The sequence below is a fragment of the Arachis ipaensis genome, chromosome B5 (assembly GCF_059453495.1).
Source record: "Arachis ipaensis isolate K30076 ecotype BB chromosome B5, ASM5945349v1, whole genome shotgun sequence".
Classification (NCBI taxonomy): domain Eukaryota; kingdom Viridiplantae; phylum Streptophyta; class Magnoliopsida; order Fabales; family Fabaceae; genus Arachis; species Arachis ipaensis.
The window spans coordinates 76,211,762-76,236,200 of record NC_142440.1 but is presented as its reverse complement, the minus strand read 5'-3'; the positions used below and the strand labels follow the sequence as shown (position 1 = coordinate 76,236,200).

At 37.4% G+C, this 24,439-nt stretch overlaps 1 non-coding gene across 1 annotated transcript; it reads right to left on the bottom strand.

Moving 5' to 3' along the window:
• Nucleotides 1-23,982: 23,982 nt before the first annotated feature.
• Nucleotides 23,983-24,090, bottom strand: LOC148564670 (small nucleolar RNA R71). Its single transcript, XR_015884090.1, has one exon. It is a non-coding gene; the product is annotated as a small nucleolar RNA R71 (small nucleolar RNA).
• Between the last annotated feature and the right edge of the window lie 349 nt (nucleotides 24,091-24,439).

Below are 24,439 nucleotides of genomic sequence, written 5' to 3'. Positions count from 1 at the left end.
TGAACACAGCTACTTTATGAGTCTTGGCCGTGACCCTAAGCATTTTATTTTCCAGTATTACCACCGGATACATGAATGCCACAGACACATAACTGGGTGAACCTTTTTAGATTGTGACTCAGCTTTGCTAAAGTCCCCAGTTAGTGGTTCCCAGAGCTCTTAAGCACACTCTTTTTGCTTTGGACCACGACTTTAACTGCTCAGTCTCAAGCTTTTCACTTGACACCTTCATGCCACAAGCACATGGTTAGACACAGCTTAGTTTAGCCGCTTAGGCCAAGATTCTATTCCTTTGGGCCCTCCTATCCATTAATGCTCAAAGCCTTGGATCCTTTTTACCCTTGCCTTTTGGTTTAAAGGGTTACTGGCTTTTTCTGCTTTCTTTTTCTTTTTCTTTTTCTTTTTCTTTTTTTTCGCCATTTTTTCTTTCTTTTTTCGCAAGCTTTATATTCACTGCTTTTTCTTGCTTCAAGAATCAATTTTATGATTTTTCAGATTATCAACAACATTTCTCCTTTTTCATCATTCTTTCAAGAGCCAACAATTTTAATATTCATAAACAACAAATTCAAAAATATGCATTATTCAAGCATTCATTCAGAAAACAAAAGGTATTGCCACCACATCAAAAGAATTAAACTAATTTCAAGATAGAATTCGAAATCATGCATTTCTAGTTCTTTTGCAAATAAAAACATTTTTCATTTAAGAAAGGTGATGGATTCATAGGACATTCATAGCTTTAAGACATAGATACTAGACACTAATGATCATGTAATAAAGACACAAATATAGACAAAACATAAAGCATATAATTCGAAAAACAAAAAAATAAGAACAAGAAAATTAAAGAACGGGTCCACCTTAGTGATGGCGGCTAGTTCTTCCTCTTGAAGATCTTATGGAGTGATTGAGCTCCTCTATGTCTCTTCCTTGCCTTTGTTGCTCCTCCCTCATGGCTCTTTGGTCCTCTCTAATTTCATTGAGGATAATGGAGTGCTCTTGGTGCTCCATCCTTAGTTGTACCATGTTGGAACTCAGTTCTCCTAAAGAGGTGTTGATTTGTTCCTAATAGTTTTGTGGAGGAAAGTGCATCCCTTGAGGTATCTCAGGGATTTCTTGATGAGGAACTTTCTCATGCTCTTGTTGAGGTCCATGAGTGGGCTCTCTTGTTTGCTCCATCTTCTTCTTAGTGATGGGCTTGTCTCCTTCAATGAGGATGTCTTCCTCTATGACAATTCCAGCTGAATTGCATAGGGTACAGATGAGATGAGGGAAGGCTAACCTTGCCAAGGTAGAGGGCTTGTCCGCCACCTTGTAGAGTTCTAGGGATATGATCTCATGAACTTCTACTTCCTCTCCAATCATGATGCTATGGATCATGATAGCCCGGTCTATTGTAACTTCAGACCGATTGCTAGTAGTAATGATAGAGCGTTGGATGAACTCCAACCATCCCCTAGCCACGAGCTTGAGGTCAAGCCTTCTTAGTTGAACTGGCTTGCCTCTTGAGTCTCTCTTCCATTGAGCTCTTTCCACACAAATGTCCCTAAGGACTTGGTCCAACCTTTGATCAAAGTTGACCCTTCTAGTGAAAGGGTAAGGATCTCCTTGCATCATTGGTAGGTTGAATGCTAACCTCACATTTTCCGGACTGAAATCCAAGTAATTCCCGCGAACCATTGTGAGCTAATTCTTTGGGTTCGGGTTCATACTTTGATCATGGTTCTTAGTGATCCATGCATTGGCATAGAACTCTTGAACCATTAAGATTCTGACTTGTTGGATTGGGTTGGAGAGAGCTTTCCAACTTCTTCTTTGAATCTCACGTCGGATCTCCGGATATTCACCCTTTTTGAGCTTGAAAAGGACTTCGGGAATCACTTTTTTCTTGGCCACAACTTCATAGAAGTGGTCTTGATGGACCTTTGAGATAAATCTCTCCATCTCTCATGACTCGGAGGTGGAAGCAATTGCCTTCCCTTTCCTCTTTCTAGAGGTTTCTCCGGCCTTAGGTGCCATTAATGGTTATAGAAAAACAAAAAAACAAGGCTTTTTCCATACCAAACTTAAAAGGTTTGCTCGTCCTCGAGCAAAAGAAGAAAGAAAAGAGTAGAAGAAGAAGAAATGGAGGAGATGGAGGGAGGTAAGTGGTTCGGCCAAGGGGGGAAGAAGTGTTTGTGATGTGTGAAAGTTGAGATAGTGAGGAGGGTTATTTATAGGGTAGGAGGAAGAGGGGATCCATGTGAGAACGGGTGGGTTTGGGAGGGAAATGGTTTGAATTTGAATGGTGAGGTAGGTGGGGTTTATGATGGATGGATGTGAGTGGTGAAGAGGATATGGAAAGAGGGTAGGATTTGATAGGTGAAGGATATTTGGCGAAGAGTTATTGATGTGATTGGTCAAGGGTATTTGGGGAAGAGTTATTGATGTGATTGGTGAAGGGTATTTGGGGAAGAGTGTTATGGAAAGGTGTGAAGAAGAGAGAAGAAAAGGTGGGATAGGTGGGATCCTGTGGGGTCCACAGATCCAGAGGTGTCAAGGAATTCTGCTTCCTGCACCATTTTGGCGTTCAAACACCCCCTGTGTGCCATTTCTGGTGTTAAACACCAGCTCTGCTACCTTTCCTGGCATTAAACGCCAGTCTGCTGCCCATTTCTGGCGTTTAATGCCAGCCAGACACCAGACACCCATTTCTGGCATTAAACACCCAGAGTGCTGCCCATTCTGGTGTTTAACGCCTAGAATGCTGCCAGGCTGGGTGTTAAACGCCCATTCTTCTATCCTTACTGGCGTTTAAACGCCAGTAAGCCTGTCCTCCAGGGTGTGCTATTTTTTATTCTATTTTTCATTTTGCTTTAATTCTGTAGCTATTTTTATGACTTCACATGATCATCAACCTAAAGAAAATATAAAATAACAATGGAAAATAATTAAATAACATTGGGTTACCTCCCAATAAGCGCTTCTTTAATGTCAATATCTTGACAGTGAGCTCTTAGAGAGCTTCACAGAGACTCAGAGCTTGATGTTGGCCTCCCAACACCAAAATTAGAAGTTGAGTGTGGGGGCTCTGTTTGACTCTGTATTGAGAGAAGCTTTTCATGCTTCCTCTCCATGGTTACAGAAGAAGATCCTTGAGCTTTAAACACAAGGTAGTCCTCATTCAATTGAAGGACTAACTCTCCTCTGTCCACATCAATCACAGCTCTTACTATGGCTAGGAAGGGTCTTCTAAGGATGATGGATTCATCTTCTTCCTTCCCAGTGTCTAGGATTATGAAATCAGCAGGGATGTAAAAGCCTTCAACCTTCACTAAGACATCCTCTACAAGTCCATAGGCCTGTTTCCTTGAATTGTCTGCCATCTCTAGTGAGATTCTTGCAGCTTGTACCTCAAAGATCCCCAGTTTCTCCATTACAGAGAGTGGCATGAGGTTTATACTTGAACCAAGGTCACACAGAGCCTTCTTAAAGGTCATGGTGCCTATGATGCAAGGTATTAAGAACTTTCCGGGATCCGGTTTCTTCTTAGGTAATTTCTGTTGAACCAAGGTATTCAATTCATTGATGAGCAATGGAGGTTCATCCTCCCAAGTCTCATTACCAAATAACTTGGCATTTAGCTACATGATTGCTCCTAGATACTGAGCAACTTGCTCTTCAATAATATCTTCATCCTCTTTAGAGGAAGAATACTCATCAGAGCTCACGAATGGCAACAGTAAGTTCAGTGGAATACCACAGACAAGGTTTGACTTTCTGTATCCCAGGAATAGCTGCCAATAATTCTAGCCTATACCACAAAGATATTAATCTCACAGACTCGGTCCGTGTATTAGATATCCAAGAGAATATACTCCAGCTGACGTCCAATGACTATGTTGAACATCATGTAGACCGCTTTGTGGTTGTCAGGTACACGGATCTTGGCTAAGCGAGTAACGAATATTGGGTGATTGTCACGGGTCACCCCTTCATTTAGACTTAACTGAATTAAGTACGAGAGTATATCTTGGAGAAGAAATAGGCGTGAATTGAATAGAAAAACAATAGTACTTGTATTAATTCATGAAGAACAGCAGAGCTCCACACCTTAATCTATGGGGTGTAGAAACTCCACCGTTGAAAATACATAAGTGAAAAAGGTCTAGGCATGGCTGTGAGGCCAGCCTCCAAAAAGTGAACAATGGTCTATGATAGCATAAGATATAAAATAAATCTCTAAAAGTAGTTTTTATACTAAACTAGTAACTTAGGTTTACAGAAAATGAGTAACTAAGTGTAGATAGTGTAGAAATCCACTTCCGGAGCCCACTTGGTGTGTGCTTGGGCTGAGCCTTGAGCTTTACAGGTGCATAGGCCGTTCCTGGAGTTAAACCCCAGCTTTGGTGCCAGTTTGGGCGTTTAACTCCAATTATGGTGCCAGTTTGGGCGTTTTACGCCAAGATGTTTTAGGCTGTATTTGGATGCCAGTTTGGGCCATTAAATCTCGAGCAAAGTATGGACTATTATATATTTTTGGAAAGCCCAGGATGTCTACTTTCTAAAGAAATTAAGATGGTGCCAATTGGGCTTCTGTAACTCCAGAAAATCCTCTTCGAGTACAGAAGGGTCAGAATCCAACAGCATCTGCAGTCTTTTTTCAGTCTCTGAATCAGATTTTTGCTCAGGTCCCTCAATTTCAGCCAAAAAATACCTGAAATTATAGAAAAATACACAAACTCATAGTAAAGTCCAGAAATGTGATTTTTGAATAAAAACTAATAAAAATATAATAAAAAGTAACTAAAACATACTAAAAACTATGTAAAAACAATGCCAAAAAGGGTATAAATTATCCGCTCATCACAAGGCAATCAGAAGTTTCCTAGGACATGCAGGATTTTATAGGATGTTCATAAAAGATTTTTCAAAAATTTCAAAACCCCTGTGTAATCTCTTAACCACTGATGTTCCATTTGTCTTTGACCAAGAATGTCTGCATGCCTTTGAAACCCTAAAAGCCAAGCTTGTCACTGCTCCTATCATCTCTGCACCCAATTGAGACTTACCATTCGAATAGATGTGTGATGCCAGTGACCATGCCATTGGCGTAATTCTAGGACAGAGACATGACAAGCTTCTGCACGTCATTTACTATGCCAGTCATATCCTAATGACGCACAGAAAAACTACACCACAACAGAAAAGGAATTACTTGCAGTAGTTTACGCCATTGATAAGTTTAGATCTTACCTAGTAGGATCCAAGGTCATTATCTACACTGTCCATGCTGCTCTAAAGTATCTACTCACCAAGCAGGATTCTAAGCCCAGCTCATAAGATGGGTATTACTCCTGCAAGAGTTTGATATAGAAATTAGAGACAGAAAGGGCACAGAAAATCAAGTGGCTGACCACTTGTCTAGGATTGAACCAGTAGCAGGGACTTCTCCTCCCTCCACTGACATATCCGAATCCTTTCCAGATGAGCAACTCTTTGCCATCCAAACAGCACCTTGGTTTGCATACATTGCAAATTACAAGGCTATAAGGTTCATTCCCAAGAATTTTAACAGGCAGCAAGCCCGGAAACTCATGCATGACGCCAAGTACTACTTGTGGGATGAGCCATATATCTTTAAGAGATGCTCAGATAGAATAATTCGACGCTGTATGTCTGAAGAGGAGGCACAGAGAATCTTATGACATTGCCATGGCTCAGACTATGGAGGACACTTTGGAAGTGAGTGGACAGCCACCAAGGTTTTCCAAAGTGGCTTCTACTGGCCCACCCTCTTCAAGGATTCTAGAGAGTTTGTTCGTAACTGTAATAGTTGCCAAAGAGCTGGTAATCTCCCTCATGGTCACGACATGCCTCAACAAGGAATCCTAGAGATTGAGTTGTTTGATGTATGGGGCATAGACTTCATGGGACCCTTCCCACCTTTATACTGAAACACCTACAACCTTGTGGCAGTAGATTATGTGTCTAAATGGGTTGAAGCAATAGCATCACCCACTAATGACACAAGAGTAGTGATGAAGTTCCTCCAAAATAACATCTTCAGTAGGTTTGGTGTCCCTAGGATACTGATTAGTGTTGGAGGTACTCATTTCTGCAACAGACATCTTGATTCTGTCTTAAGTCATTATGGAGTTCGCCATAAAGTGGAAACACCATATCATCCCCAAACAAATGGGCAAGTTGAAGTCTCAAATAGAGAACTAAAGCGAATCCTAGAGAGGACAGTAAGCGCCTCTAGAAAGGATTGTGCTAGAAAGCTCGATGATGCTCTATAGGCATACAGAACAGCTTTCAAGACCTCTATAGGAACATCACCATATCAGCTGGGGTATAAAAAATCCTGTCATTTGCCAATAGAACTAGAACACAAGGTCTATTGGGCTACTAGATTCCTCAAACTTGATGCTAAAGTAGCCAGAGAAAAACGGCTACTCCAACTACATGAGTTGGATGAATTCTGCCTAAATGCAAAGATCTATAAAGAAAAAGCAAAAAGGTGGCATGACAGGAAGATATCTTCTAGAGTCTTTAAATTAGGACAAAAAGTTCTTCTCTTCAACTCAAGACTCAAACTATTCCTTGGGAAACTCAAATCCCATTAGAAGAGACCATATGTGATCACTAATGTATCACCATATGGGCATATAGAACTTCAATGTAAAGATCCAGACAGCAGGTTCACTGTCAATGGACAGAGAGTCAAGCATTACCTTGAAGGAGATATTGAGCCAAGAGGCTCAACACTGCTACTAAGTTAAGTACAGTGAAGTCCAGCTAACGACATTAAAAAAGCACTTGTTGGGAGGCAACCCAATGATTAAGAGCATATTATTTTCTAATTTTCTAATTATTCAAGTTTGAAGTAGTTTTATTCATAATTAGTTTTATTAATTTGTTTTATTTAGGTTAGTGATCATGTACAGTGTTCAAACAAGAGACAGTAAGATGCAGAATAGAAAATAGAACACCCTGGAGGAAGCACTTCTCTGGTGTTAAATGCCAGAAAAGGGTGAAGAATGGGCATTTAAACACCCATGAGGATAGCACATCTGGCGTTGAATGCCAGCAAGGGGGCACTGGCTGGGCATTCAACGCTCAAGAGGGAAAGCCAGACCAGCGTTGAACGCCAGCCATGGGGTACTGGCTGGCGTTCAACGCCCAAGAGGGAAGGACAGACTAGCGTTGAACGCCAGTCAGGAGGCTCTGGCTGGGCGTTCAACGCCCAAAAATAGGGACAGCCAGCGTTAAACGCCAGAATGCAGCCATTCTGGGCGTTTAACGCTAGAAAGAGGGCAAATAAGGTAAAACCTTATCTTTTCTTCATTCAACCTATCATTTTAAATTTCAATTTTGAAATTCCAAGATTTTTAAATCAAATCTTTTTCAAATATTTCAAATTCAAATTAATTTCAAATTTAAAACATTTTCAAATCTTTTCAAATCTATTTCAAACCTCATCTTTTTTTTAACTAGTTTTCAAATTCTTTCAAAATCTTTTCTTATCTTTAGTAATTCTTGTTCATATCTTTTATTAAAATTAAAATCTTTTTCATACTTCTTATCTTATCTTTTATATCTTTTTCATATCTTTCAAGTTTAAAAACTTATCTTCTTCTATCTTTTTCAAAACTTCTTTATCTTTCTTTAACCATTGTTTTCGAAAATCCCCCTCTCCCCTCCCTATATATATCCGTGCTCCCCTGATGAGAGGATTTTTGATGGTATAGAATTCACAAATGAAATCTCGTCGAAGTATAGTTTCTAAACCAACAATAATCCTTTCAAACAAAAATTTATTTGTCACAAGTACAAACCCCTAATGAATCTAATAACCGAAGTATTTAAACCTCGGGTCGTCTCTCAAAGGAATTGCAAGGTAGTATTCTTGTTATTGGCTATGGACATGCATATTTTGGGATTTTGGATGAGAATCAAGAAAAATAAATTACAAACAAATTCAAATGATGAAAAGGTATTGGCAAGGTTTGGTGGTCAAGGATCTCTATCCTTATCACTAACCATAATATGATAATTGCAAGGATCAATCCCACTAAATCATCCTCTAACAAGTGAAGGAAAGTCAACTGAGCTATATCAATCCAAGTCCATAAGTCCTAGCTATTCACTAATTGAATTAATGAGAGCTAGAGTCAATGGATACCAACTATCAATCACTTAGACATTAGCAACTCAAGAATTCCTAAGTTACCTTCCCAAGCTAAGAACATAAAATTCTACTCTAACATCCTTTCAAGCATTTTGACAAACACTTGGAAGGTATAAAAGGAAGCATAGTAAATTGACAACAAAATTGAAATCTAACAACAACTAACTTATTGCAAAGAATTAACAACAACAATCAAAGAAACCAGAATTGACATGAATTACCTCAAATTACATTAAAAGAAAATAAAAGGAACAAGAGTAGATCAACAACAAAGTATGGAAACAAAATGGAGGAAATTACAACAAAAGAATAGAAGAACAAGATGTAACAACAAAGAATTGAAAGGTAAAAGTAGATGAAAGCATGAATTAAAACCTAGATCTAAGCTTATTAACCTAAACCTAATCCTAATTCTAGAGAGAAGTGAGAGCTTCTCTTTCTAAAACTAACTCTAAAACTAGATCTAAAAACTCCCTAATGTTTCATGATGCATTCCCCTTCAATCCTTGGTCCTTTTAAGTGTTTTGGCGCCAAAGTTGGTTTAGATCGGGCCCCACAACCTCTATGAATTTGCTGGGCACGTTTTCACTTAAAAATCACGTGCCAGTACCGATGCGTATGCATACAGCACGCATGCGCATCCATTGGATTTTTCGATCCACGCATGCGCGCCTGTTGCGCGTGCGCGTGGATGAGCGCAACCAAATCTTTGGTTTTTCCATGTGTTCTCCACTTTGCATGCTTTCCTCTTCACTCCTTTGATCCATTCCTTGCCTTTTCAACCTGAAATCACTTAACAAACAAATCAAGGCATCTAGTGGAATCAAAGGTGAATTAAAATCATCAAATTAATGGTCTAAAAGCATGTTTTCACACTTAAGCACAAAATGAGGGAGAATCACAAAACCATGCTATTTCATTGAATAAATGTGAGAAAAGGTTGATAAAATTCTCTAAATTCAACACAAGATAAACCCTAAAAATCAGGTTTATCAACCTCCCTACACTTACACAATAGCATGTCCTCATGCTAAACCAAGAAGGACAAAAAAAGGGGTATGAACATTTATTCAATGCAACCTATTTATATGCATCCTATCTAAATGAATGTAACTAAATGCAAAATAATTTTACCTACTTGGTTAAAAGTAAATCAATCTCCAAGACATACATGCACAAGTAGGGCCAAGATCATATAACGATTCATGAATCCTACCAATTCGAGTATAAAAGTGAAGTTCAAATAGACTTGCAAGAAGAAAGCTCATGAAAGCCAGGAACAAGGAATTGAGCATCGAACCCTCACCGAAAGTGTTTGCACTCTAGTCGCTCAAGTGTATAGGGTCGGTTCTCTTAATTCTCCCCTAATCATGCTTTCTAAGATTTGTTTTTCATCTAACAATCGACAATTATTCAATGCATGCATACAACTATCATGAGGACTTTTCATAAGTTGTAATGGGGCTAGGGTCAAGGTAGGAATGCATATTTGGTCAAGTGGACTTGAAATTTGAATCTTTTATTACCTTAAACTTCCCACCTAACCTATATAGCAACCTATACAATTCTAAACAAACCTAACTACCCATTCTTCACTTTTTCACATACTCATGCATTTTTTTTCTTGATCACAACATATATGCATTGGTTATTATTGAACTTCACTTGGGGCATTTTGTCCCCTTTTTATTACTTTTCTTTTTCTTTCTTTTTCTATATTTTTTTTCTTTTCATATGTTTATTTTTTTTCTTTTTACTTTCTCATTTTTTTCCTTTTTTTTTTGTAATAAAGTATGTACAAGAGCATCAATGCATATGGTTTTATATTTGATTATGCATGAGCATGAATCCAATTTCCAATATTTTCAATAGAAACACAAAACTACCTTTTTTTCAACCAATGTTCCGAGTTTCCCCACACTTGAATGATACACACACTCACTATCCTAAGCCAATCAAAGATCCAAATACGAACATTTATTATTTTTCGCTTTAAGGCTTGTAATGTGCTAAAAGTAAGAACAAGCGGGTTAATCGTAGGCTCAAAGTTGGCTAACAATAGAAGATAAATGGATGAAATGATGGCCTCAATCAATAAGTGCATGTATACACAAAATAATGGACATAAAGAATCAAACAACTCAAAGATTACAATCATAGAAAGAGAATGATGCACACAAGAAGGAAGATAAGTGGTTATAAGATGTAACCACGCAATTAGGCTCAAAACTCACAAGTTTGTGTTCTTAGTTCAAAGACCATGTTCCAAAATAAATTATTTCAAGCAAGTTCAACAAAAAAATTTTTCTTTCAAATTGGTAGGTTGCCCTAAAAACAGGTTCTTGGAAAAGAAATCATCACCCTAACCAAGAAGTCCTAATAAGAAAGAAGTGGTAAAAATATGTACAAATTCTAACTAACATGCAACCTATCATGCAATGCAACCACTAACTAACATTAGTGTTGAAAAAGGAAATTGTTACCCATGGAGATCGGTCATCGACTGAACCTCCCCACACTTGAAGATTGCACCGTCCACGGTGCATGCAAGGAAGAGAAAGGTGGATGGGTTAAAACAACCGATGAGCTTCTTCAAAAGGTTGTGCGGATGAACTTGTTTGTTGCTCCATTTAGAAACTTTTCCTTTCAAAACTAAACTAAAACTAATTGGTCACTAATTGGTTCATCCCTCTTCAATCCTTGGGGTAAATAGCATCAGAAATGAGTTAGATTGGGCCCAAAATGCTTCAGAAATCACTAGCCACGAGTTACCTTTAGTGAGTCACGTGCAGCTTCCCACGCATACGCGTACATCACATGTACACGTCTCTAAACGCCAGACAACCATGACAAATTTTATATCATTTTGAATCCCCAGATGTTAGCTTTCCAATGCAACTGGAACCGCTTCATTTGGACCTCTGTAGCTCAAGTTATGACCAATTAAGTGCGAAGAGGTCAGGATTGACAGCTTTGCGATTCCTTCATTTCTTCATGAGTTCTCCATTTCTACATGCTTTTTCTTCATTCCCTCAATCCAATCTTTGCCTCCTAAACCTGAAATCACTTAACAAATATATCAAGGCATCTAATGAAATCAAGGTGAATTATATTTAGCTATTTTAAGACCTAAAAAAGCATGTTTTCACTCTTAAGCACAATTAAAGGAGAATTTACAAAATCATGTTATTTTAGTGAATAAATAGGAGAAAAGTTGACAAACCCCTCTAAATTTAACACAAGATAAACCCTAAAAATGGGGTTTATCAACCTCCCCACACTTACACAATAGCATGTCCTCATGCTGAACCAAGAAGGACAAGAAAAAGGGTATGAACATTAATTCAATGCAACCTATCTATATGCATCCTATCTAAATGAATGCAACTAAATGCAAAATGATTCTACCTACTTGGTTAAAAATAAATCAATTCTCCAAGAATGTATATGAACAAATAGGGCTAAGGTCATATGACGATTCATGAATCCTACCAATTCAAGTATAAAAATGAAGTTCAAATAAACTTGCAAGAAGAACGCTCATGAAAGCCGGGAATCAAGGAATTGAGCATCGAACCCTCACTGGAAGTGTTTGCACTCTAGTCGCTCAAGTGTATAGGGTCGATTCTCTCAATTCTCCCATAATCATGCTTTCCAAGATTTGTTTTTCATCTAACAATCGACAATTATTCAATGCATGCATACATTCATCATGAGGTCTTTTTATAGGTTGTAATGGGGCTATGGTCAAGGTAGGATTGTATAAGGTTAAGTGGACTAGAATTTGAATCTTTGATCAACTTAAACTTCCCATTTAACCTATGGCAACCTATACAGTTCTAAACAAACCTAACTACCCACTCTTCACCTTTTCACATACTCATGCATTTTTTCCTTGATCACAACACATATGCATTGATTATTATTGAGCTTCACTTGGGGCATTTTGTCTCCTTTTTATTACTTTTCTTTTCTTTTTCTTTTCTTTCTATATTTTTTTTCTTTTTTCTTTTGATATTTACATATATTTTTTTCTTTTTATTTTGTCATCATTTTTTTCTTTTTTCAATAAAGTATATACAAAAGTATCAATGCATATGGTTTTACATTTAATTAACACGTGAGCATGTACCCAATTCCCAATATTTTCAACAACAATACAACACACACCTTTTCCCAACCAATGTCCCAAGTTTCTCCACACTTGACTGATACACACTCACACTGGCCTAAGCTAATCGAAGATCCAAATTAAGGACATTTATTATTTTTTTCTTTAAGGCTTGTAATGTGCTAAAATTATGAACAAGTGGGTTAATCGTAGGCTCAAAGTTGGCTAACAATGGAGGATAAAAGGTAAGGCTATTTGGGTAGGTGAGCTACATGAAATGATGACCTCAATCATATAAAGGCATGAATACACAAAATAATAGACATAAAGAATCAAACAAATCAAAGATCACAATCATAGAAAGAGAACAATACACACAAGAAGGAAGATAAGTGGTTATAAGATGTAACCACGCAATTAGGCTCAAAACTCACATGCTTGTGTTCTTAGCTCAAAAACCATGTTCCAAAATAAATTCTTTCAAGCAAGTTCAACAAATATTTTTTTCAAATTGGTAGGGTGCCCTAAAACAGTTTCTTGGAAAAGAAATCATCACCCTAACCAAGTAGTCCTAATAAGAAAGAAGTGGTAAAAATATGTACAAATTCTAACTAACATGCAACCTATCATGCAATGCAATAACTAATCTAACAAAGAGAACTAAGAATTAGTGTTGGACAAGAAAATTGTTACCCACGGAAGTCGGTCAGACAACCTCCCCACACTTAAAGATTGCACCGTCCTCGGTGCATGCAAAGGAGAGCAAGGTGGACGGGTTGCTACAACTGATGAGCTCCTTCAAAAGATTGTGCGGATGACTTGTTTGTCGCCCCATTTAAAAACTTTTCCTTTTTCCTTCTCTTGGTGGCCAACCTAAAAGGAAAGAAAAAGAAAGAAATTAAGCCTACAACAAAGATATCAAAGCAAATAGAACATAAGTGGGGGCTAATGCCAAATAAGAGTAGGGTTCTCAACTACATGGTAGCTACAACATGTGAGTGAGAGAACAATATAAGCTAAGGCATATCATTAAACTTGATGCAAGAGTAAAGTCAAAGCATGAAGAGCATATTGAGCATCAAATTCAAATAAGAAAAGTGGATCATGAAAAACAATATGAGTTCATATCAATGCACAAGGGATACAGGAGTCATAAAAGATGAAGCATTGATTTAAAAGTTTCATCACCCATAAATATCAAACAAGTCAAGAAGCACCAAAATAACGCAAGAAATTCTCAACAACTGAGTAGAAAAATGCAACACCATTATTAAAATAAGAAACTTAAAAAAGAAAATAAGAATAAGCTATAAAAACAAAATTAAAATGCAATGAATAAAGGTATGCAAATGCAATAAATAAAAGAAAATGAAAGATGAGAAAAAAAACTCTTCCTTTTTTTAGAGAGGAAAAAGAATAAAGTAAGAAAGGAAGATGAGAGAAGAAGAAGGGTAGAAAGAAAGGCATCCACGCATACGCGTGCTTCACGCGTGCGTGTGGAGATGGTGAAATGGGCGTGACGCATACGTGTGGGTGGCTTATTACGAGAGTGACGCGTACGCGTCGTGTACGCGTACGCGTGAGTAGCTTCATGCCAAAGGCACAATGTTCGCGCGATGTAGGCGCAACTCTCGGGTTTTTAGTTGGGAGGTAAAAATGTGCACTCCACGCGTACGCGTGGGTGATGCGTGCGCATGGATGCTCGAAAATGCTTGGGGCACGCGTACGCATGGATGGTGCTCTGATTTTCAAAAATTTTTCTAAGTTTTTGCACCAAACTAAGCCTTCCAAACCTCCAAACAGCTACCAAAACACCAAAAAACCTTATTCAACATGCTAAACTACCAAATAAACTCAACAAATTAATCAAAACATGAAATTAAGCTAATTACCAATATGTACAAAAGAGAAAAAAAGGGAAGATTTTACCATGGTGGGATGTCTCCCACCTAGCACTTTTGTTTATTGTCCTTAAGTTGGACTTATGGGGAGCTCCTCATCAAGGTGGCTTGTGCTTGAAGCTATCTTTGAATATCCACCAATGCTTGAATCTCCAATAAGCTCCATTCTTCAAATTTAATATCTTCAAGCCTTGATGGAGTTCCGCACAAGCTATGAGCTCCCAAAGGTGATCCTCATGTATTCCCGGATCCCATATCTTGTTTCCACACCCATCCTTGAACTGATCATCATTAGTCCATCCGGGTGGCAAGTAAGATGAATTCTCTATGAAGTGCTCAACAATCCTCCTAGACCTATCTAGTTGAGCACTATTCCAACCTTTATATTTCATTTTTGATGTATCAACCATAATGAGCCTTGATTTACAATGCCAACCACGAAACATCTTTCTCTTACGCTTCATCCCGCAAAGCATCCTAAGTTGACTATCCGTTTCAAGCAAGCCATACTCAAGTGGGACAATAAAGCTAATAGAGATGAATTTTACCCACTCAAGTGAAGGAGTAGATGACAACCTAGGTAAAGAGGCTTCCAAGGAACTTGACAAAGCATATCCAACTCCCATCCTTCTTCTTCTAAGGACTTTCACCACTTCACAAGATTCCTCAAATGTAGTCCTTTGTTCAACAATTTTATCTAAGCCTTTTTTCTTACTCAATTCATAATTGGGAGGATGAGAGGGGTTTACCTCCACAACACTTTCAATTTCACCGGGAGAAGGTTCTTTAAGTTCAAAGGATTCTTCACCACTAAGCCTTGATGCTTGATCCTCATTGCCAAGAGAACTCAACTCTTGCTCTATCCCGTCCAATTATTCATAAGGGATATGCCTTGGGGGTTGTGCACATTCCTCCTCAGCATCAAATTCAATCTTTTCGGAGGGATTTTCTTCAAGTCTATGTTCCCATGGAGGTTCCGCATATCCTAAGTCTTCAACCACTTCTTCCTTTTCTTCAACAATTCTAGCTTCCTCCAATTGTTCCAACACAAAGTAACTTCCCTCATTTCCCACCGGAGTTTCCAATCTCTCTGTCATGCTATGCTCTTACTTGGATTCTTCACATGTAGCCATGGGAGTACTTTGGGTTTCCAAGCATTGGGATGCTAACCGGTTTACCACCTCGTCCAAGGTGGCCGTGAATTATTGTACATCCCTTTTCATTTCCTCTTGCCCTTGAAGAAGAACACCAAGGGTGTCATCCATTGGAGGTTGGGGCGGATGAGAGGGCTCATTGTCTTGGAGAAAGGGCTCATAATAGGAAGATGGTTCGTCTTGGTCGGGTTGTGGTGGTTCAACACTTTCCTCTTTTTCCACTTGCTGCACAACACGCTCCATGGTTGCTTGAAGTTGATCCAATATTTTCTTGAGACGATCCCTTAACTCTTGTTCTACTTGGATAACATGATTAGGATCATATGGCTCTTGGATCGATGGACATGAATATTCTTCCATGGGAGGTTGTGGTGGAAAGTAGAATTCATGTTGTGGTTGAAAATTTTCATACATTGGAGGTGGTTCATCTTGGTAATAGTATGGAGGGGGTGGCTCTTGAAAGTGGTGATGTTGGGATGGTGGTGGCTCTATATGTGGTTCATATGGCTCATATGGTTGTTGGAATGGTGAATATGGATTAGGGTCATATGAAGGTGGTTGGTGAAAAGGGGCTTGTGAGTATGGTTGAGGGTTATGTTGAGGGTATGGCTCATAGGCATATGGTGGTGGTCTTGAAAGTCACAAGGGGATTCACCATAACCATTGGATTGATATGCATCATAGCATGGCTCTTGTTCATAGTGTATTAGTGGAGGTTGTTGCCATGAAGATTGATCATATGCATATGGCTCCTCCCACCTTTGATTGTCCCATCCTTGATACACATCCTCATTGAAGCTTTCATTTCCTACAACATAGTTAGAACCAAACTCATAGCCAAAGTAAGAATTCATAATGAAAAGAGAAAATAAGAAATAAAAGCTAATAAGAAATAATGAAACAAAGTCCTAAAACTAGCAAAAACTAACAAGCAATCCAAGAATAAAGCTATTCACAATATTCACATGTATACAATAACCAATAACAAGGCACACAATTGCAACTCCCCGACAACGGCGCCGTTTTGATGAGTGGATTTTTGATGGTATAGAATTCACAAATGAAATCTCGTTGAAGTATAGTTTCTAAACTAACAATAATCCTTTCATACAAAAATTTGTTTGTCACAAGTACAAACCCCTAATGAATATAATAACCGAAGTATTTAAACCTCGGGTCGTCTCTCAAAGGAATTGCAAGGTAGTATTCTTGTTATTGGCTATGGACATGTATATTTTGGGGTTTTGGATGAGAAACAAGAAAAATAAATTGCAAAGAAATTCAAATGATGAAAAGGTATTGGCAAGGTTTGGTGGTCAAGAATCTCTATCCTTATCACTAACCATAATATGATAATTGCAAGGATCAATCCCACTAAGTCATCCTCTAATAAGTGAAGGAAAGTCAATTGAGCTATATCAATCCATGTCCATAAGTCCTAGCTATTCACCAATTGAATTAATGAGAGCTAGAGTCAATGGCTACCAACTATCAATCACTTGGACATTAGCAACTCAAGAATTCCTAAGTTACCTTCCCAAGCCAAGAACATAAAATTTTAATCTAACATTCTTTCAAGCAGTTTGACAAACACTTGGAAGGTATAAAAGGAAGCATAGTAAATTGACAACAAAATTGAAATCTAACAACAACTAACTTATTGCAAAGAATTAACAACAACAACAATCAAAGAAAGCACAATTGACATGAATTACCTCAAATTGCATTAAAAGAAAATAAAAGGAACAAGAGTAGATCAACAACAAAGTATGGAAACAAAATGGAGGAAATTACAACAAAAGAATAGAAGAACAAGATGTAACAACAAAAAATTGAAAGGTAGAAGTAGATGAAAGCATGAATTAAAACCTAGATCTAAGCTTATTAACCTAAACCTAATCCTAATTCTAGAGAGAAGTGAGAGCTTCTCTCTCTAAAACTAACTCTAAAACTAAATCTAAAAACTCCCTAATGTTTCATGATGCATTCCCCTTCAATCCTTGGTCCTTTTAAGTGTTTTGGCACCAAAGTTGGTTTAGATTGATCCCACAGCCTCTGTGAATTCGCTGGGCATGTTTTCACTTAAAAATCAGGTGCCAGCACCGACGCGTACGCGTACAGCACGCGTGCGCGTCCATGGGGTTTTTCAATCCACGCGTGCGCATCTGTTGCGCGTGCTCGTGGATGAGCGTGACCAAATCTTTGGTTTTTCCATGTGTTCTCCACTTTGCATGCTTTCCTCTTCACTCCTTTGATCCATTCCTAGCCTTTTCAATCTGAAATCACTTAACAAACAAATCAAGGCATCTAGTGGAATCAAAGGTGAATTAAAATCATCAAATTAAAGGTCTAAAAGCATGTTTTCACACTAAAGCACAAAATGAGGGAGAATCACAAAATCATGCTATTTCATTGAACAAATGTGAGAAAAGGTTGATAAAATGCTCTAAATTCAACAAAAGATAAACCTTAAAAATGGGGTTTATCATCCCCTCACACTTATTTACCACCTCTCCATTTGAATTCTCTTCTTCTATTCTCCCATCCTTCACTTTCTTCTTCTTCCTTTCTTACCTTTTGCTCAAGGATAAGCAAACCTTTTAAGTTTGGTGTGGAAGGAGCTCTATTCTCTTATTGAGATTCGAATCCTATGGCTCCAAGAAGTGGCAAGACCGCTCCAAGAAACAAGAAGGAAGATGACCCAACAGTTGTTTTCAAACCTGTTAGATTCTACACCAAGCAACATGAAGAACATTATCACAAGATAATGAGTAAGAGGCCAGTGATCCCTGATGAATGGATTTTTTTAATGGTTTAGAATTTCACAAATAAATTCTCGTTGCAAGTATAGTTTCCAAACCAACAATAATTCTTTCATACAAAAATTTGTTTGTCACAAGTACAAACCCCTAAAAATAATAACCGAAGTATTCAAACCTCGGGTCGTTCTCCCTAGAAATTGTAATAAAGTGTTCTTGTTATTGGTTATGAAGTATGTTTGGGGTTTTTAAGGTAATAGACAAGAAATATAAATGGCAAAGAAAATAAACTAACAACTAACAAAGCTCTTGGCAAGGTATGAGAACTAGAAGTCCTATCCTCATTATCCTCCTCAATTGGGACAACAATTGTCCATTTCTCCCACTTAGTTAACCTCTAACTATGAAGGAAAGTCAAGTGGATGAATTAAATTGATTCTACAAGTCCTAGCCAAATCATAATGAAAGACTAGCTTTAGTAGAATTCAAGTCAATTAGCAACTTCTAATTTTCAATCAACAAAAGAATTAGATAACTCAAGAGTCACTAATTACTCTACCTAGGCCAAGAGGAGAAAAACCTACTCTATAGTCCAACCAAGCATTTTGTCAAACAATTGGAAGTCATAAAAGGAAAGCAAAGTTAAATCGCAAGAAATATAAATCTACAACTACTAATTGCAAGGAATTAACAACAACAATTCAAATCAACAATAAAGGAAATCAAAAAATGAATTGCATTAAAAGGAAAATAGAAGAACAAGAGTGCATCAATACAAAAGTAGAGAACTACAAAAATTGAAATACAAACTAGAGAAAAGAAAGGTAGAGGAACAAGAATTGATAAAGGAAAAGTAAATCAAAGCATGAAATTAACTTAGATCTAAGAAATTATAATCTAACCTAATCCTAATTCTAGAGAGAAGAGAGAGCTTCTATCTCTAGAAACTAATTTTCCCTCCAAAACTAAACTAATTAGTCACTAGCTTTGGAAAGTGTTGACTCCCCCTTGAATTCTGCCTTAAATAGCCTCAGAAATGAGTTGGATCTGAGCCTGGGAAATCCATAAATTGCCCCCAGCGGATTAACTTTAAGTGGGTCATGTGTGAGCACCGACGCGTACGCGTACATGACGCGTACGCGTCGCTTGACAAATTGCTATCCACGTGTACGCATCATGTGCGCGTACGCGTCGCCATGCGACCTCATCATTTCACGCGTGCGTGTCTGCTGTGCGTGTGCGTTGATCTCAGCATCCCAAATCTTTGTTTCTTCATGAGTTCTCCACTTGCATGCTTTTCCTCTTCATCCCTTTGATCCATTCCTAGCCTTTCCATCCTGAATTTACTAACAAACATATCAAGGCATCTAGTGAAATCAAAGGCAAATCAAAATTAACCAATTAAGGGCCTAAAAAGAATATTTTCACTCTTAAGCACAAATTAGGAAGAATATATAAAACCATGTTATTCTAATGGATAAATGTGGGAAGAGGGTGATAAAATCCCCTAAATTTAGCATAGGATGCACCACCAAATAGCGTTGCATCAAATCCTAAGGTCAGATTCGAATTAGAAGAAGAGAAATACCTGGAGATTCAAGAGCAAATTCAAAAGAGAGGCTGGGAGATTCTAGCTAATCCCGAGATTACTATTGGATATAACATGATCTATGAATTCTTTGCAAATCTGTGGATGACAGATAAGCAAAAGAAAGATGGAACAACATTCTATACTTTTTGCACTATGGTAAGGGAGAAGATAATCTATTTTCATCTGGATAGGGTGAGAGAGATCTTCAAATTACCCTTACAAAGGGATGACCCTTATTCCTACAATAGAAGGGTGGTAGCGAACTGATGAGTGGATAATTTATACGCTTTTTGGCATTATTTTTAAGTAGTTTTTAGTATGATTTAGTTAGTTTTTAGTATATTTTTATTAGTTTTTAAATAAAAATCACATTTCTAGATTTTACTATGATTTTGTCTACTTTTCTATGACTTCAGGTATTTTCTGGCTGAAATTGAAGGACTTGAGCAAAAATCTGATTCAGAGGCTGAAGAAGGACTGCAGATGCTGTTGGATTCTGACCTCCCTTATCTCAAAGTAGATTTTCTGGAGCTACAGAAACCTAATTGGCGCGCTTTCAATTGCGTTGGAAAGTAGACATCTAGGGCTTTCCAGCAATATATAATAGTCCATACTTTGTTCGAGTTTTGACGACGCAAACTGGCATTCAAACGCCAACTTCCTGCCCTATTCTGAAGTTAAACGCCAAAAATAGGTTGCAAATCAGAGTTAAACGCCAGAAACAGGCTACAACCTGGCGTTTAACTCCAAGAAGAGTCTCTACACATGAAAGCTCAATGCTCAGCCCAAGCACACACCAAGTGGGCTCGGAAGTGGATTTCTGCATCATTTACTTATCTTATGTAACCCTAGCTACTAGTTTAGTATAAAAACTACTTTTAGTGATTTATTTCACATCTTTTGGATAATTTTATGTTCAGAGATCACGTTTAGGGGGCTGGCCATTCGGCCATGCCTTGACCACTTTCACTTATGTATTTTTCAACGGTGGAATTTCTACACCCCATAGATTAAGGTGTGGAGCTCTGCTGTTCCTCATGAATTAATGCAAAGTACTATTTTTTTCTATTCAATTCAAGCTTATTCTTATTCCAAAATATTCACTCGTACTTCAACCTGATGAATGTGATGATCCATGATACTCATCATCATTCTCGCGTAGAAATGCGTGCCTAACAACCATTTCCGTTCTATCCGCAATAGCTTGAGTGTTTATCTCTTGGGCTCCTGGTTCAGATCAGAGTCTTCGTGGTATAAGCTAGAATCAATTGGCAGTACTCTTGAGATCCAAAATGTCTAAACCTTGTCTGTGGTATTCTGAGTAGGATCTGGGATGGGATGACTGTGACGAGCTTCAAACTCACGAGTGCTGGGTGTAGTGACAGATGCAAAAGGATCAACGGATCCGATTCCAGCATGAGTGAGAACCGACAGATGATTAGCCGTGAGGTGACAGCGCATTTGGACCATTTTCACTGAGAGGACGGACGGTAGCCATTGACAACGGTGATCCCCCCAACATACAGCTTGCCATGGAAAGGAGTATGAAGGATTGAATGGAGGCAGTGGGAAAGCAGAATTCAAAGGAAACAAAGCATCTCCATACGCTTATCTAAAATTCTTACCAATGAATTACATAAGTATCTCTATCTTATTTTAAGTTTATTTATATTTTAATTATCAAAATCCCATAACCATTTGAATCTGCCTGACTGAGATTTACAAGATGATCATAGCTTGCTTTAAGCCGACAATCTCAGTGGGATCGACCCTTACTCACGTAAGGTTTATTACTTGGACGACCCAGTGCACTTGCTGGTTAGTTGTGCGGAGTTGTGAAAAGGAGTTGAGATTATAATCGTGCGCACCAAGTTTTTGGCGCCGTTGAGATCACAATTTCGTGCACCAAGTTTTTGACGCCGTTGCCGGGGATTGTTCGAGTTTGGACAACTGACGGTTCATCTTGTTGCTCAGATTAGGTAATTTTATTTTAATTTTAAGCTTTTTGCTTTTATTTTTATTTTCAAAAAAAAAAATTTCAAAAAATAAATTATTCTATGTTCTTCAGAATTTTTAAGAATGAATTCTAGAGTTTCATGAGATATGTTGAATCCTGGCTGGCTGTTATGCCATGTCTAATCTTTTGGACCGAGGTTTCAACTATCCTTAGAAGAGCTTCTTTGTCTTTCTCAGCAATTTAGCTGTTGTATGTAATGATCTGCTAAAGCTTGGCTGGCCATTGGCCATGTCTAGTGTTTTGGACCGAAGCTTTCACTGAGAGCTTGGCTGGCTAGTAAGCCATGTCTAATTCCTGGACCGGAGTTTTAGATTAACATTGCATGATTCCTGGAATTCTTATTAAAAATTTTGAAATCCTTATTTTTCTTTTTCCAAATAATTTTCGAAAAATCCAAAAAAAAATTATAAAATCATAAAACTAAAAATAATTTTGTGTTTCTTGTTTGAGTCTAGTGTCAATTTGTAAGTTTGGTGTCAATTGTATTTTTTTAATTTTTCATTAAAATTTTCGAAAACTCATGCATGGTCTTCTTCATGATCTTCGAGTTGTTCTTGATGATCTCCTTTGTTTGAGTTTTAGATTTTTCTTATTTTGTGTCTTTTCTTGTTTTTCATATGCATTTTTGAATCCTTAGTGGCTAAAGTTTGAAAATTTTTAAGTTTGATGTCTTGCATATGTGTCTTTTCTTAAACATTTTCAAAAATAAGTTCTTGATGTTCATCTTGATCTTCAAAGTGTTCTTGATGTTCATCTAGACATTCAAGATGTTCTTGCATGCATTGTGTGTTTTGATTCATAATTTTCATGTTTTGAGTCTTTTTATTATTTTTCTCTTTCCCCATTAAACATTCAAAAATCAAAAAAATATCTTTCCTTTATTCTTCTCATAAATTTCGAAAGTTTGAATTGATTTAGTTATAAAGTTTTAAAATTTAATTGTTTTTTATGAATCAAGTCAAAATTTCAATTAAAAAATTCTATCTTTTTCAAATTTTTTTCAAAAATCAAATCTTTTTCATTTTTCTTTCATAGTTTCAAAAATTTCAAATTGATTTTCAAAAATATTTTTCTTATTTTGTTTCATATTTTTTAATTCTTTGCTAGCATTTAATATTTTGATTTAAAAATTTCAAGTTGTTACTTGCCTATTAAGAAAGGATCAATCTTTAAATTTTAGAATCATATCTGTTAGTTTCTTGTTAGTCAAGTAATCAACTTTAATTTTCAAAATCAAATCCTTTCAATTTCCAATTCAAATATTTTTCAAAATTGATTTTCAAATCTTTTTCAATTAATTACTTGACTTTTTGTTTGTTTTACTATTTCTTATCTTTTTCAAAACCACCTAACTACTTTTCTCTCTCTTATTTTCGAAAATCACTAACCTCTTTTTCAAAAAATTTCTTTTCATTAACTAATTGTTTTAAATTTCAATTTAATTTTATTTTCCTCCTTAATTTTTGAATTCTAATTAACATTTAAAATAAAAATAAAAATATTTTTAGTTTATTTTATTTAATTTTCGAATTCTTCCCCCTCTCATCTCTTTCTATTTATTTATTTATCTACTAACACTTCTCTTCTACTCATAATTTGAACCCCCTCTTCTTCTCTGTGTTCAAATTTTTATCTTCTCCTTCTTCTATTCTTCTCTTCTTCTACTCACTTAAAGGAATCTCTATACTGTGACATAGAGGATTCCTCTTCTTTTCTGTTCTCTTCTTTTTCGTATGAGCAGGAATAGCGATAAAGACATTCTTATTGAAGCTGATCCTGAACCTAAAAGGACTCTTAAGAGGAAACTAAGAGAAGCTAAAGCACAACCCTCTGGAGAGGACCTAACAGAAATTTTCGAAAAAGAAGGAGACATGGCCGAACCCAACAACAATGGTGGAGATGCAAGGAAGATGCTTGGTAAATTTATTGCACCCTCTTCTAACTTCTATGGAAGAAGCATCTCACTTCCTGTAATTGGAGCAAACAACTTTGAGCTTAAGCCTCAATTAGTTTCTCTAATGCAGCAGAACTGCAAGTTTCATGGACTTCCAGTGGAAGATCCTCATCAGTTTTTAGCTAAATTCTTGCAAATCTGTGACATTGTCAAGACCAATGGAGTTGATCCCGAGGTCTACAGGCTTAGGCTTTTCCCTTTTGCTGTAAGAGACAGAGCTAGAACATGGTTGGATTCACAACCTAAGGATAGCCTTAACTCTTGGGATAAGCTGGTCAGTGCTTTCTTGGCCAAATTTTTTCCACCTCAAAAGATGAGCAAGCTTAGAGTGGAAATCTAAACCTTCAGACAGAAGGAAGGAGAATCCCTCTATGAAGCTTGGGAAAGATACAAGCAACTGATGAAAAGGTGTCCTACTGACATGCTTCCAGAATGGAGCATCATAAGTATATTCTATGATGGTCTGTCTGAGTTGTCAAAAATGTCATTGGACCATTCTGCAGGAGGATCTCTTCATCTGAAAACCCCTACAGAAGCTCAGGAACTCATTGAAATTGGTTGCAAATAACCAGTTCATGTACACCTCTGAGAGGAATCCTATGAACAATGGGACGCCTCAGAAGAAGGGAGTTCTTAAAATTGATACTCTGAATGCCATATTGGCTCAGAACAAAATATTGACTCAGTAAGTCAATATGATTTCTCAGAGTCTGAATGGATTGCAAGCTGCATCCAACAGTACTAAAGAGGCATCTTCTGAGGAAGACGCTTATGAT